The sequence below is a fragment of the Budorcas taxicolor genome, chromosome 1, assembly GCF_023091745.1.
Source record: "Budorcas taxicolor isolate Tak-1 chromosome 1, Takin1.1, whole genome shotgun sequence".
Classification (NCBI taxonomy): Eukaryota; Metazoa; Chordata; class Mammalia; order Artiodactyla; family Bovidae; genus Budorcas; species Budorcas taxicolor.
The window spans coordinates 47,636,333-47,647,615 of record NC_068910.1 but is presented as its reverse complement, the minus strand read 5'-3'; the positions used below and the strand labels follow the sequence as shown (position 1 = coordinate 47,647,615).

At 44.4% G+C, this 11,283-nt stretch overlaps 1 protein-coding gene across 1 annotated transcript in view; it reads left to right on the top strand.

Annotated features, from left to right (window-relative positions):
- Positions 1–1,093: 1,093 nt before the first annotated feature.
- Positions 1,094–11,283, top strand: part of MYRIP (myosin VIIA and Rab interacting protein) — a 219,280-nt gene continuing 209,090 nt past the window's right edge. The window contains exon 1 of the mRNA XM_052641292.1: positions 1,094–1,166. The gene's annotated coding sequence lies outside the window, so the exon portion shown is untranslated. The remainder of the gene's footprint in view (positions 1,167–11,283) is intronic.

The window sequence follows — 11,283 nt, the reverse complement described above, 5'->3', positions numbered from 1 at the left end:
AGCGAAAATTCATAATGTAACAGCCGAGTTGTTGGCGCTGAGGCAGTCCGTCTTAGAAAGATTCCGGGTCCTGTGCCCTAATGGATGCAAAAGCAACGAAGCCCTGGCCTGGAGGGGAACCTTTCAACTCCCAGTCTTTCTTCCAGCATCTGGAACTCCAGGCAAGAGCCCAAATGCAGTCCTCACTGGCAGCAATCGGGCTTTGGGGCATTTGGGAACGCAAAAGCCTTGGCTCAGAGTGCCAAGCGTCAGACCAGTTAATGCGTGTTGAACGAAGGAGCGTCGCTAGCGCAGTAAATTCAGGAAAAAACGAAAGGAACCCAGACCAGGGGATGGGTCACCACGGTGACTTTCAATACCCGGGCACTGTGAAGTGAGGAAGAGCTGTCTTTGGGGACCCGCCGGCTTCGGTGAGGCTGGGAAGGGAGGGCGCCCACACTCTGGAAGCCACGCCGGGCCGGGATTCGGGTGACCAGTCACTCGGAGGTCAGGGAGGCTCTGGTCGCCCGGGCTGTAGGGGCAGGAAAACTCTTACTTCACGGTTGGGAATGACCTGGGGTCTGTCTGGGAACTCTGTGGCCGAGGCCCCAACACCGCACTGAGCTGGTGAGCGAGGGGCACGCGGCTCCGACCCCAGCGCAACCCGAGCCCCGCCTCCTGCTGCGCCCCGCCCCGCCCCTCCGGCGCGTGCCGCCTGCGTGCAGGGAGGAGGGCCTGAGCAGCCCGCTGGGCAGGCACCCCGGCCCGGCGCAGGCGCGAGCACGCGCCCCCTCCCGCCTGGTGCCCCGCACGCGCCCCGCTCCCGGCGCCTCTGATTGGCTATCGGCCCGGCCAGCAGGTGTCGGCTGGGGCTGCGGCCCCGCTGGCCCTCGCTGCCTGCAGCGCGGGCGCCTCCCTCGCACCCGCTACCGCCGCTGCGCTCACGCCTCCCGCCCCTGCTCTGGGCTCGTGCTGCGGCTGCGGTTCTGGCGGCCGAGCCCCCGCGGCGGCGCTGCAGCTCAGATCTGCCACGCCGACAGACCCGCGCCCCTGCCGAGCTGCTCGCAGCTTCCTAATCCACGCGGTGCGCTGCGGCAGGTGCCCCAGGCATCCCAAAGCGCCGTGGCCTGAGCCCGGAGGCCATCGATGACCCCGGTCACGTACCTACTCTAGCCCGGCCACCCCGTGTGAGTACCGTCCCCTCCTCTCTGGCAGCTTTGCACCATTCTGCTCCTTCTGTTGCCGCAACTTCGGGGGTGGGTGTATGGAGGTGTTTCTCATGTCCCCGTAGTACACCCCGTGGGTGTCCTGAGCCAGGGCCCCCGGGCACGGCCAGTCAACCTCTGCGGAGGGGCATGGGGGGCCATCAAACTTGCTAGGGGGTCGTCACAGAATCGGGACCACCTTTTTCCTGCTGCCGGGTCGGAGCTCAGCTCTGCATTTCCTTCGAGGTTTGCGATTCCACTGGCCACGTAGCTCTTGGGCTGCGGTTCACCGCTCACCCACTACGCTCCTTAAACCATCAGGTAAGTGCCGGGAGCAGCCCAGCGTGGCCGACTTGATTCTTCCCACTCTTAATTTCTGTAAAATGGGACTAATCGGGGACTTGCTCAAGGTCATGGCCAGTGCACAGTCTAAGAACCAGAGTCGATAGGAGTCTGGCAGGGTTCTCGGACTGCTTGGGGAGGGTTGGCTGTTGCAGGTCTGGGGGTGCTCACTTCAGCTTCACTCCCCACCCCCTTCTCCTTCCTGCTCCCTCCCCTCCAACTCCGCTGCTTTTGGAGAAGTCAGGAGCCAATTCTAAGGTATCCTTCAGAGGTTAGGAGGTAGCCGAGGAGGCAGAGCGGTCCCGTGTTGGAAACCCAGGGACCTGCAGCATTAGCAGCATCCCCTCCGTTCCCCATAACTTAATTTACTTACGACCCCCGACCCCGCAGTAGCGGAATTTGCTGGGTGCCTGAAAATTCCCCTGCTAGGGTCAGCCCTGTTCCGTTTCCTTCTCCCAAATAAACCCTATCCCCAGGGTAAGTATCTAAGAGACTCGAACTGCACACACCAGTGTGGGTCCCGGGACTTCCTAACAGAAGCTGCAGGCTCTGTGCTCGGCTCCCGTCTGCTCTTAGAAAATGCTTTACGTCTGGATTATTTCTGCTCGCTTCACTCCCTACCCCTTGATCTGGATGTTTCCCACTTTCCCAGGGGAAGGCGGAGCCTAGTCTCAGAATGTATGTAAATATCGCTACACAGCTCTGGTGGGGCTGTGTGGGCGGTTCTCAGAGCTTTGGGTCCGGGAGAGGGTCACCCCTTCTGTCGACATTATCACCCTGTCCCTCCAACTCAGTCTCCCTTGCCCCATCTCAGGGATAAGATGACCACGTAGGGTAGCTTTGTGATATCTGACAAACATCTTGGAGCCTCAACTTTTAAATTCTATACAATGGAATAACTCTGCCCCCCACTTCCCAAAGCCGCTGGGGTTCAGGGTACCTGATAGATGTGAAAGTAAAAGTCCAAGAGGGTCTGAGCTGTAGATGGAAATGGGGGCGATTTAAATACATTTCCCAGCGACTTTGGGACTGTATTCATAGGTCTAAAAATCCTTGTTTCCTGACAAATTCAGTTTAAGACTTTGAAAATACTACTTTCCATCTTCCTGTTGCTAATTCCTTGTCTGGCCATGGACAGCCCCCTCTTGCCTCATTAGCCAACCTCCATCCCCCCCTCCCTCCCCAGCCCCATCCACCTCATCTGTGGTTCGTCTCTATGGGCTGAAAGCTGGCTGCCCTCTGTGGGTCTGGGGGATATGTCTGGAGTTGGGAGTTGAGTCTGGGGGTGGGGCGAAGCATGTGTGTGAGGGCGGGGGGCTGTTTCTGTGGAGATGGCGTCCATCTCCGTGGCAGGAGTCTCTTCGTGGTCTAGGTGTTGTGTGTGGAGGCGGAGGGGGAATGGTCTGCTCCAGGATCTGAAAAAGTCAACTGTTAACCACCCTCAGCAATTTAAGCTAACAGTGGTATCGATTGTGTCCTGTCTCCTTCCTCCCTGTCCAGAGGGACAGAAGGAGAGCTCGTCTGCGGCCATGGCCCTTACAGCAATTCATACACAGACTGAAGCGCCTTGTGGAGAACTAGGCATGCCCCTCATTTTGCCTTCCTGGTTATTATTGTGTTTGTCTCAAAGGCAAGGTAGGGAGAGTGGACTGAATGGTCAGACCTTTCTGGGATACTATCATCTCAGAAAACTGCACAGATCTGAAGATTTTCACAAACTGAACACGCCTGTGTAACAAGTGCCCAGATTAAGACCTAGAATATTCCCAGCTTCCAGATTATCCCCTGCAGAAACTATCAGTCCCCTTCCCCTGAAGGTAAACCACCATCCTGCTTAGGTTTGTCGGATCAGTTTTGTTTTTTATTCCTATTATTATTTATCATTTTAGTTGCAAAGCCATCATTTTAGTTTCAAAACCGCTCAATGGTTTTCACCTCCTTTTTTTTTTTAATATATGCAAACCAAAGGTAATTATACCTAAGCTAGTCCAAAAAACTCGAAGGAAGAATTTGGTGTTAAGATCTGGGTGGAATCTGATCTGGTTGTCCCGGGACAATCTGATTATCAGTTCTTGGGTGATGTAACAATCCCAACCCCACATATAACAGTGCTGACGCTGAGGACGGTTTATTCACAGAGCGTATCTGACTAATGCAAATCCAAAATAGTGATAATAAAATATGAATGAAGAAAAGATATGAGTGAATTCATTTGACATATGAAAATAGAAGTATTTTGAATTCCTCAAAGTTAAAATTTGGTGAATGAATCAGGAGCTGTTTGTGCTGTTGCCGCATGGTGGCGCCACATTGGCGGGGTAACTGACATACCCACCATCCTTTCCGAAATCCTCGGGAAGGAGTCCCAGGAATAAAATTCCTCAGGATCTCCAAAAGTGACTTACAAACACTGTGGTTTTTCCTGTGTCTGGCAGACAGGCCTCCTCTCTGGTGCCTGTTACTAAGTCTCTGAGTAGACTCCTTCCCAGCTTTTGAGAAGGGTGACTTGTGGGTTAGAGGCAGCTATGTGTTGGAAGTGAGTGGACCTGAGACACTATTGCCTTCTCTTCAATACTATGAAGCTGCAGTATGTCCTTGGAATTCTAAAGGGGTCAACCAGAAAGCTAACTTAGGTGCGTTGTGATGCTTTTGGTCTCATTTCACCCCAGAATTCTTCCAAGGGTGTGAGATAAGGAGTTCTTTATCTTGAGTCAGATAGCTCTCTTGACAGAGCACTGTCTATGGCGAGCTCGGAAGAATCAATAGGCCTGAATGTAACCAAACTGCTGCTAGAAAAAGTGCCCCGTGTTCCACAGGGAGGGGCCAAGTCACAGGGGAACCCCCTGGGGCTGGGCGCGTTGGGTCCAGCTGCAGAGAGGGCTAGGGAGACCCGTTTAGCACCCTCCTCCCATCCACTGCCTTTTCACCATCCGTGTGACTGAGACTCTACTCAGAAGACCTTGTTCATGGGATGCCTGCTGTGCCTTTGATTGCTGAGATGTTGAGTGTTTGCGTATGCTGGACACTGTGTATGTATTCACTTACTGTCCCAAACAGGAGGAGAGTGATGTTCCCATTTTATTGCGAAGACTCTTCAGCCTTCACACTGTGTGAGCCAGAGTGAGGACTGAGAGCCAGTCTCTCAGACAGCTTCCCTCACTGAGTTGTACCCTCTGCAGGGTGAGAGGAGTCTTGCATAATTCTCCTGCCCTCTCTGGCCCCTGGTATAGCAGGTTGTAACTTCTTGTTAGAGCTTCTTGTAGTAGCTTCTTGAATCCAAGTATGGGATTGCCATAAATAGAAACTTCTCTGCTGAGTGAGGGGGAAATCCACACAGTGAAGGATGGGGATTTGGAGCTGAGTCCATACAGCTGTAACACTGAGGCTAAGTGTGTGCCTGTCAGAATGTGTAGTCTTATTTTGTGTTTAAAATTTTATGTACACGGAAATAAGACTCACAGATGTAAAAACCCAAACTTACAGTTACCAAAAGGGAAACTGTGAGGGAAGATAAATTAGGAATTTAGGATTAACAGATACATACTACTATATATAAAATAGATAAATAGCAAGGACCTACTACTGTATAGCTGAGGGAACTATATTCAATACCTGTCATAACCTATAATGGAAAAGAATCTGAAAAGGAATATATATATATATATATATATGTCTGTGTGTATGAATATATATATATATATATATATAAAATATATATATTTGACTTCCCTGGTGGCTCAGATGGTAAAGCGTCTGTCTACAATGTGGGAGACCTGGGTTTGAGCCCTAGGTTGGGAAGATCCCCTAGAGAAGGAAATGGCAATCCATTCCAGTATTATTGCCTGGAAAATCCCATGGACAGAGGAGCCTGGTAGGTTACAGTCTATGGGGTCACAAAGAATCGGACACGACTGAGCGACTTCACTTCACTTTCATATTTGTGTGTGTGTATATGTCTGTATAACTGAATCACTCTGCTATACACCTGAAATGAATACAACAGTGTAAATCTATTATACTTCATTTATAAAAAAAAGATGCTCTCAGAAGAACTCCATGTTTACCTGGAGGATTGAAGGTGGAAGGGAGAAGTGCATAGAGGACTATTTGTGTCCATCCTTTAATAAAATGATGTATTAAAAATTAAAACAATTAACAGGGACTCTGTTGGTGGTCCAGTGGTTAAGACCCCGTGCTCCCAATGCAGCAGTCCTGGATTCGATCCCTGGTCAGGGAACTAGATCCTACATGCCACAGCTAAAGACCCTGCATGCCACAATTAAAGATCCCGTGTGCCAGAGCTAAGACCTGGTGCAGCCAAACAAATAAATAAAAATAAATATAAAAAGCCACAAACATACATTATAAAAAATTATAGGTTTCCTTGGTGGCTCAGTGGTAAAGAATCTGCCTGCCAATACAGGAGACACAGGTTCAATCGCTGATCCCAGAAGCTCCCACATGCCACAGAGCAACTAAGCCCGTGCCCCACACCTACTGAGCCTGTGCTCTAGAGCCATGTGCCACGACTACTGAAGCCCGTGCCCCCTAGAGCCCGCGCCCTGCAACAAGAGAAGCCACCTCAACAAGAAGCCTGTGCGCCACACCTAGCGACTAGCCCCTGCTTACCACAACTTGAGAAAATCCCTTTTGCTAGTGTCAAAAGTATTGCAGGGAATATTCTTGATAGGCTCTTGTGGAAATGTACAGGAGTGTGTCTAAGGTGTATATCCCTAGGAGTTGAGTAGCTGGGTGATAGGATATCCTTGCATAACCTTCTGGCTGTTACTTCAGCCCTTTGAGGTTTTGCAAGTTGCCCTTTAGAGCTGCTGTATCACACTCCCACCAACACTGTCCTGGAGTTCTTTGTATGCCTGTATCTTTGGCTATGCCTGACATTAATTAGATGTTTTAATTCTGGTTAATTTGATAAGCATGCAATGTATTTCACTGCTTTTCTTTTGCATTTCCCTTAGAGAGCTTTTAAAAATGTTTTGATTTCCAAGTTTCTTTTCTATACATCACCATTTTTTAGTAAATACAACTTTTAGATCTTAAAACTCATTTGACGGTTATATTTCTGTACTGTGTGAGGCAGGGATCTAATGTTTTCCATGTTGAAAACCATTACCACATTATCACTGAATATTTAACTATTTTCTCATTTATTTTGTTGCCATCTCTGCCAGATACCAATTTTATTTTGTTTTGGTTTTTTTTCGGATCTTTTTCTTAACTCTGTTCTATTAATCTTTCTGTGATTCCTGAGCTAATATCACTTTCATTTAATTATTAAAGTTTTACAATATATCTTCCCTTCTTAGCCTTTTTCTTCAAAATTGTCTTGGCTATTCTTGATCCTCTAGGCTTCAGATGAGTTTTAGGATCTATCCTAAATATCACTTCCTATGAAAAATACTATTATCACAATTTGGTAAAATAGAAAATGAAAGCGTGTTCTCTTGTTTCTTTTTCTTCAAATATAGTGCTAATCAAGCTATTTTATTTCTCATTATTTAGTCTGAAATTTTGGTCCCCATGTTAAGTGGGTTTACTCCAAGTAACTCCTCTGTGGTACCAAAGATCCTTGAATAATAAGGATCAGATAAATATAATTCTTTTAAACACAAATGAGAATTTTTTTAACTCAACAAAATGTGAGCAGCATTAATGTCAATGATTATTCTTCTGTGTCATTATTTTTATCCTCTTAATAATCCATTTCATCTGTGTACTGTAATTTAGTCAACAAAATCATTCTTTTAAAACATTAAGCACTTTATGCTTTTTAATTATAGCCTAATCTTTGCATGCATTTTTGTTTTCTTAGGATGAATCATTTTGTCAAGATTTACTTACTTTTCTTTAGATATTTGATACATATTGCCAAATGACCCTCCAGGAAAGTATATAAACTTGTGTTGCTACTGGTAGTGTCTGAGTGGGCCAGATCCCCAGGCCTTGTTAGTGAGAGATGTAATTATTCATCAGCTTTGTTAATTTTATAGGCAAAGGGAAAAAAAGAATCTTATTTTTACTTTGCTTTTCTTTTCTGGTGGGACAGAATATACTTCCATGTTTATTCATAGCCCACTTTGCTACAGAATTTTCCATAAGGGTGGTTTCTTTTACTTTCTGTGAAAGAATCTTGCATTATCTCTTAGTGTTTTTGAGAGAACAATCGGATTGTTTTATACAGATTATGTTCATATTTTTTAACTATTAAACATCATTCCACCATATGAAAATACTGTATTTTACAAATCTGTCTCCTCCATGGTGAATTTTAGCTTGTTTCTGTATTTCTTCTGTGACTACGACACAGATGTGTACAGTAAATATCTTTGAAATGTATTCATGCACACTGAAAGAAATTCTTGAGAATGTATGCCCAAAAGTAGAACTGAAGGGTCATATCTATAATATAAACTTACATATTTATATATGTAATATACATATATTACATATTTATATATAAACTTGACTATCTGCTGCCAAATTGCTCCCCAAATGGTTCTACTCACTTAAACATCCCTAGCAGTGCGTATGATAGTATCTGTCACTTTAAGGAAATAATAATAATACTAGAGAAATAGGAACAAAGATGCTAAACTGAAAAGTATGTGTTTGTAGTGTATATAGATACCAAGTTCATTTAGAAATCTCAGAGTTCTTTTTTACCTTTTCATTTTGAATCCTGCATCACATAAATGATTAAGTATATAAGTCATAAACATCATGTAAATATTTACTTGGCTTAGGAGGCAAGTTTAAAAGGTGAGTGGTTTTTGCAGTTCCATTATTCGGGGCAGTCTATACAATGGGGTGAGCGCTTGACAACCAGAAAAGCACCTCCGTCCAGCTCTTGGCCTCTCCCCCCAGGGCAGGCGCTCTAGCCTTCATCTCCTCTTTTAAAATTTCGAAGACCTTGGTTGGTAAGCCTGAGATAATAATGTACCATTAACACCATGTTGCTAATGACCTTATGTGATCGGTTACTAGTGACCGTAAGACCAGAACAGCCTGAAACCACCAGATGGTTCTTGAGGAAAAGGCTCAAAGACAGATTTATTTGGGGACGGGCTGGTTACTTTACTGCCGGAGACCTCGCTCACTTCAGACTTAACTCTGAGAATCGATTCTGCGTTTGTGTAGGGAGAGTTGATGAAACTGCCTAAAATAAATGCTGTTTGAAAACCGCTTTTGGGGTTGTATTCAACCGTGTGTTATTCGCCGCCATTACCTTCTCTAGGTAAATATGAGTTAAATTTTTTGGTGTATGTTTATATATCATCAGCTGAGAAAAGAAACCCACTCCATGGAAAGTCCTTTTGTGGCTATGATTTACAGCGTAATGCCACTGATCTCACAGATATGTGATCTGCAGCTGGGATGCACAAATCCATCCTGTGGGCTGACAGTTTAATCTCACTGAGCAGACACTTGGGAGAAGAACTCAAGAAGGTGAGAGGGGGAAGGGGGTTGCCTACAAGACAGAGGTCATGGCCCCCTCTAGATCCATGTTCCCAGGATCTAGTGTGGCTATTTGCCAAAGTCTCCAAATAATCCCACACTGACTCACGGCTCAGATGATTGTTATTTTATATAGTTCTCCCTTTTTGGTATGAAATTTAACTACCAAAAGTATAGTGGGTCATTTCCTAGGCTTGGAAGCCTGGATATTCCTGGAGAAAAGAAAAATGACCCAAGCCCCTTTACATAGTTTTTTTTTTTTTCTGAAGATAGTCCAATCTGCATAAGCAGTGCTTCCAGCCCCAAAGCTCTTCCTAACCTTCCCGTGAAAACCTCTGTCTCAATCATCATTTTACTTTTATCTGCGTAGCTCAGCCTCTGAGAATCTGGCAGGTTCTGTTTTTGTGTTTGTGTTATATAAATGTGGTTTTGTTGTTTTGCTTTCTTTGAAAAGCAATTTATTGATCATTAGGGACTTTGATTTACTAGAATGACATGTAAGCAGAGTATTTGAGATTCATCTCTTTTTTTTATGGCTAATTAGAAGAAGAGTTTTAAATGCTGTTTTAATGGAATCCTTGTTGAAAACCTACTAGAAATCCGTCAGTGGGTCTTTCAGCTCCACCCACGGTTCAGTGAAGGTTGGGTGCCTCTCCCAGGACAGCAGATCTTGCAGTCTGGGTGCGTGCCACCCCCACCCCCCATCCTCTGCGCTCCCAGATCTGAATCCTTCCTCCCACAGCTTCCAGGTACCTGATGCTTTTCTTTCCGCTGCCACCACCCCTGCTTTCTGCCTCAGTTCCCCTCCCCTCAGACTGGTGCTGGTGGTGGATGCTGAAGTAATGCTAATATTTCCCCTTCCCTTCCATAAATGATCCAAAAGCAATAACGAAAATGAGAGAACCAAACATCACTTTTGGCAAATCTGGGAGATGGTTGGAAGATGGAAGAGGTGCCAGAAGAAGTGAGATCAAGTTGGGGTGCAGGGGGAGGAGGCATGGAGATGTGCCTTGCACGTTGTCAAGAACACTTCTCGGGAAGGCAGGGGCTCTCCTGGGGCACCACTCTCAAGTGCCTTCTAAGCCCCCGTGGGGTGATGCCACCTGGTCCATCTCACCAGGGTTGTTACAGGCTCTTTTCAGACTTTACAAAGAAGGAACTTCTCACCTGTGTCATTATTTTTCATTTTATTTATTCTCTGTCTCATCCTTATTACCTTCCTTATACTTTCTTTGCTTTATTCTTTTTCTCATCTCTTAAATGTACATGATTACTCATTTAGTTCCAGCTTTTCTTCTTTTACGTGTATGCGTTTAGCACAATAAATTTCCAAGTACTGCTTTAGCCATATCTGTATTCCACATGTTCTCATATGCAGTGTTTTATTACTGTTCACATATAGATTTTTAACATTTTCAGGATGATCTTTTTCTTTGGGTTATGACTTATTTGTAAGCTTTTATTTCAATTTATCTTTTAATTTCCAGAACCTGTTAGCAATTATTTTTTGTTTAATTCTATCTTTATTCTAGTTTAACATTTTTAATAATATCTACTTTAATTTTCTATTTTAGATAACATTTAAAATTTTTTTCTATTTTTTATTTAAAATTTTTTTCTAGTTTGAATATTTTCTGTTTTAATAATGATTAGAGAATATGATCTACATGATTCCAATTCTTTGAAATTTGTTGAGATTTGTTTTGTGGCCTGGTACATAGTTTTCAGAAGTGTTCTAGATTTCCATGAAGTTATTGGTTTGCAGTAATCCATATATTTTCATTAGCTTAAACTAGTTAATTGTGGTATTCAAATCTTCCATCTTCATTACTCATTTTTTTGAAGTTTGATTAGTCAGTTACTGAGGGAGAAATACAGAGAAATTTTCAGTTTAATCTTATGCTTTTTCAGTTTTTGCTTTGTATTTTTTGAAGTATTATGTTATTAGATGCATTATAGTTTAACTTTTTCCTGGTCAGTCACGCATATGTCATTATGAAACAACCCTCTTAGTCTCTAGCAATGTTCTTGTTTCTAGATCTGAAAAGAACAAATATCATATAATATCACTTATATGTGGAATCCAAAAAAAATGAAACAAATGAACTTATTTACAGAACAGAAATAGACTCATAGACATAGAAAACAAATTTATGGTGACCAAAGGGGATACTTGCGGGGGGTGGGGGGGATGAATTAGGACCTTCGGGATTAACAGATACACACTACCAAAATAACAAGATCCACTGTATATCACAGGGAACTATACTCAGTATCTTGTAAT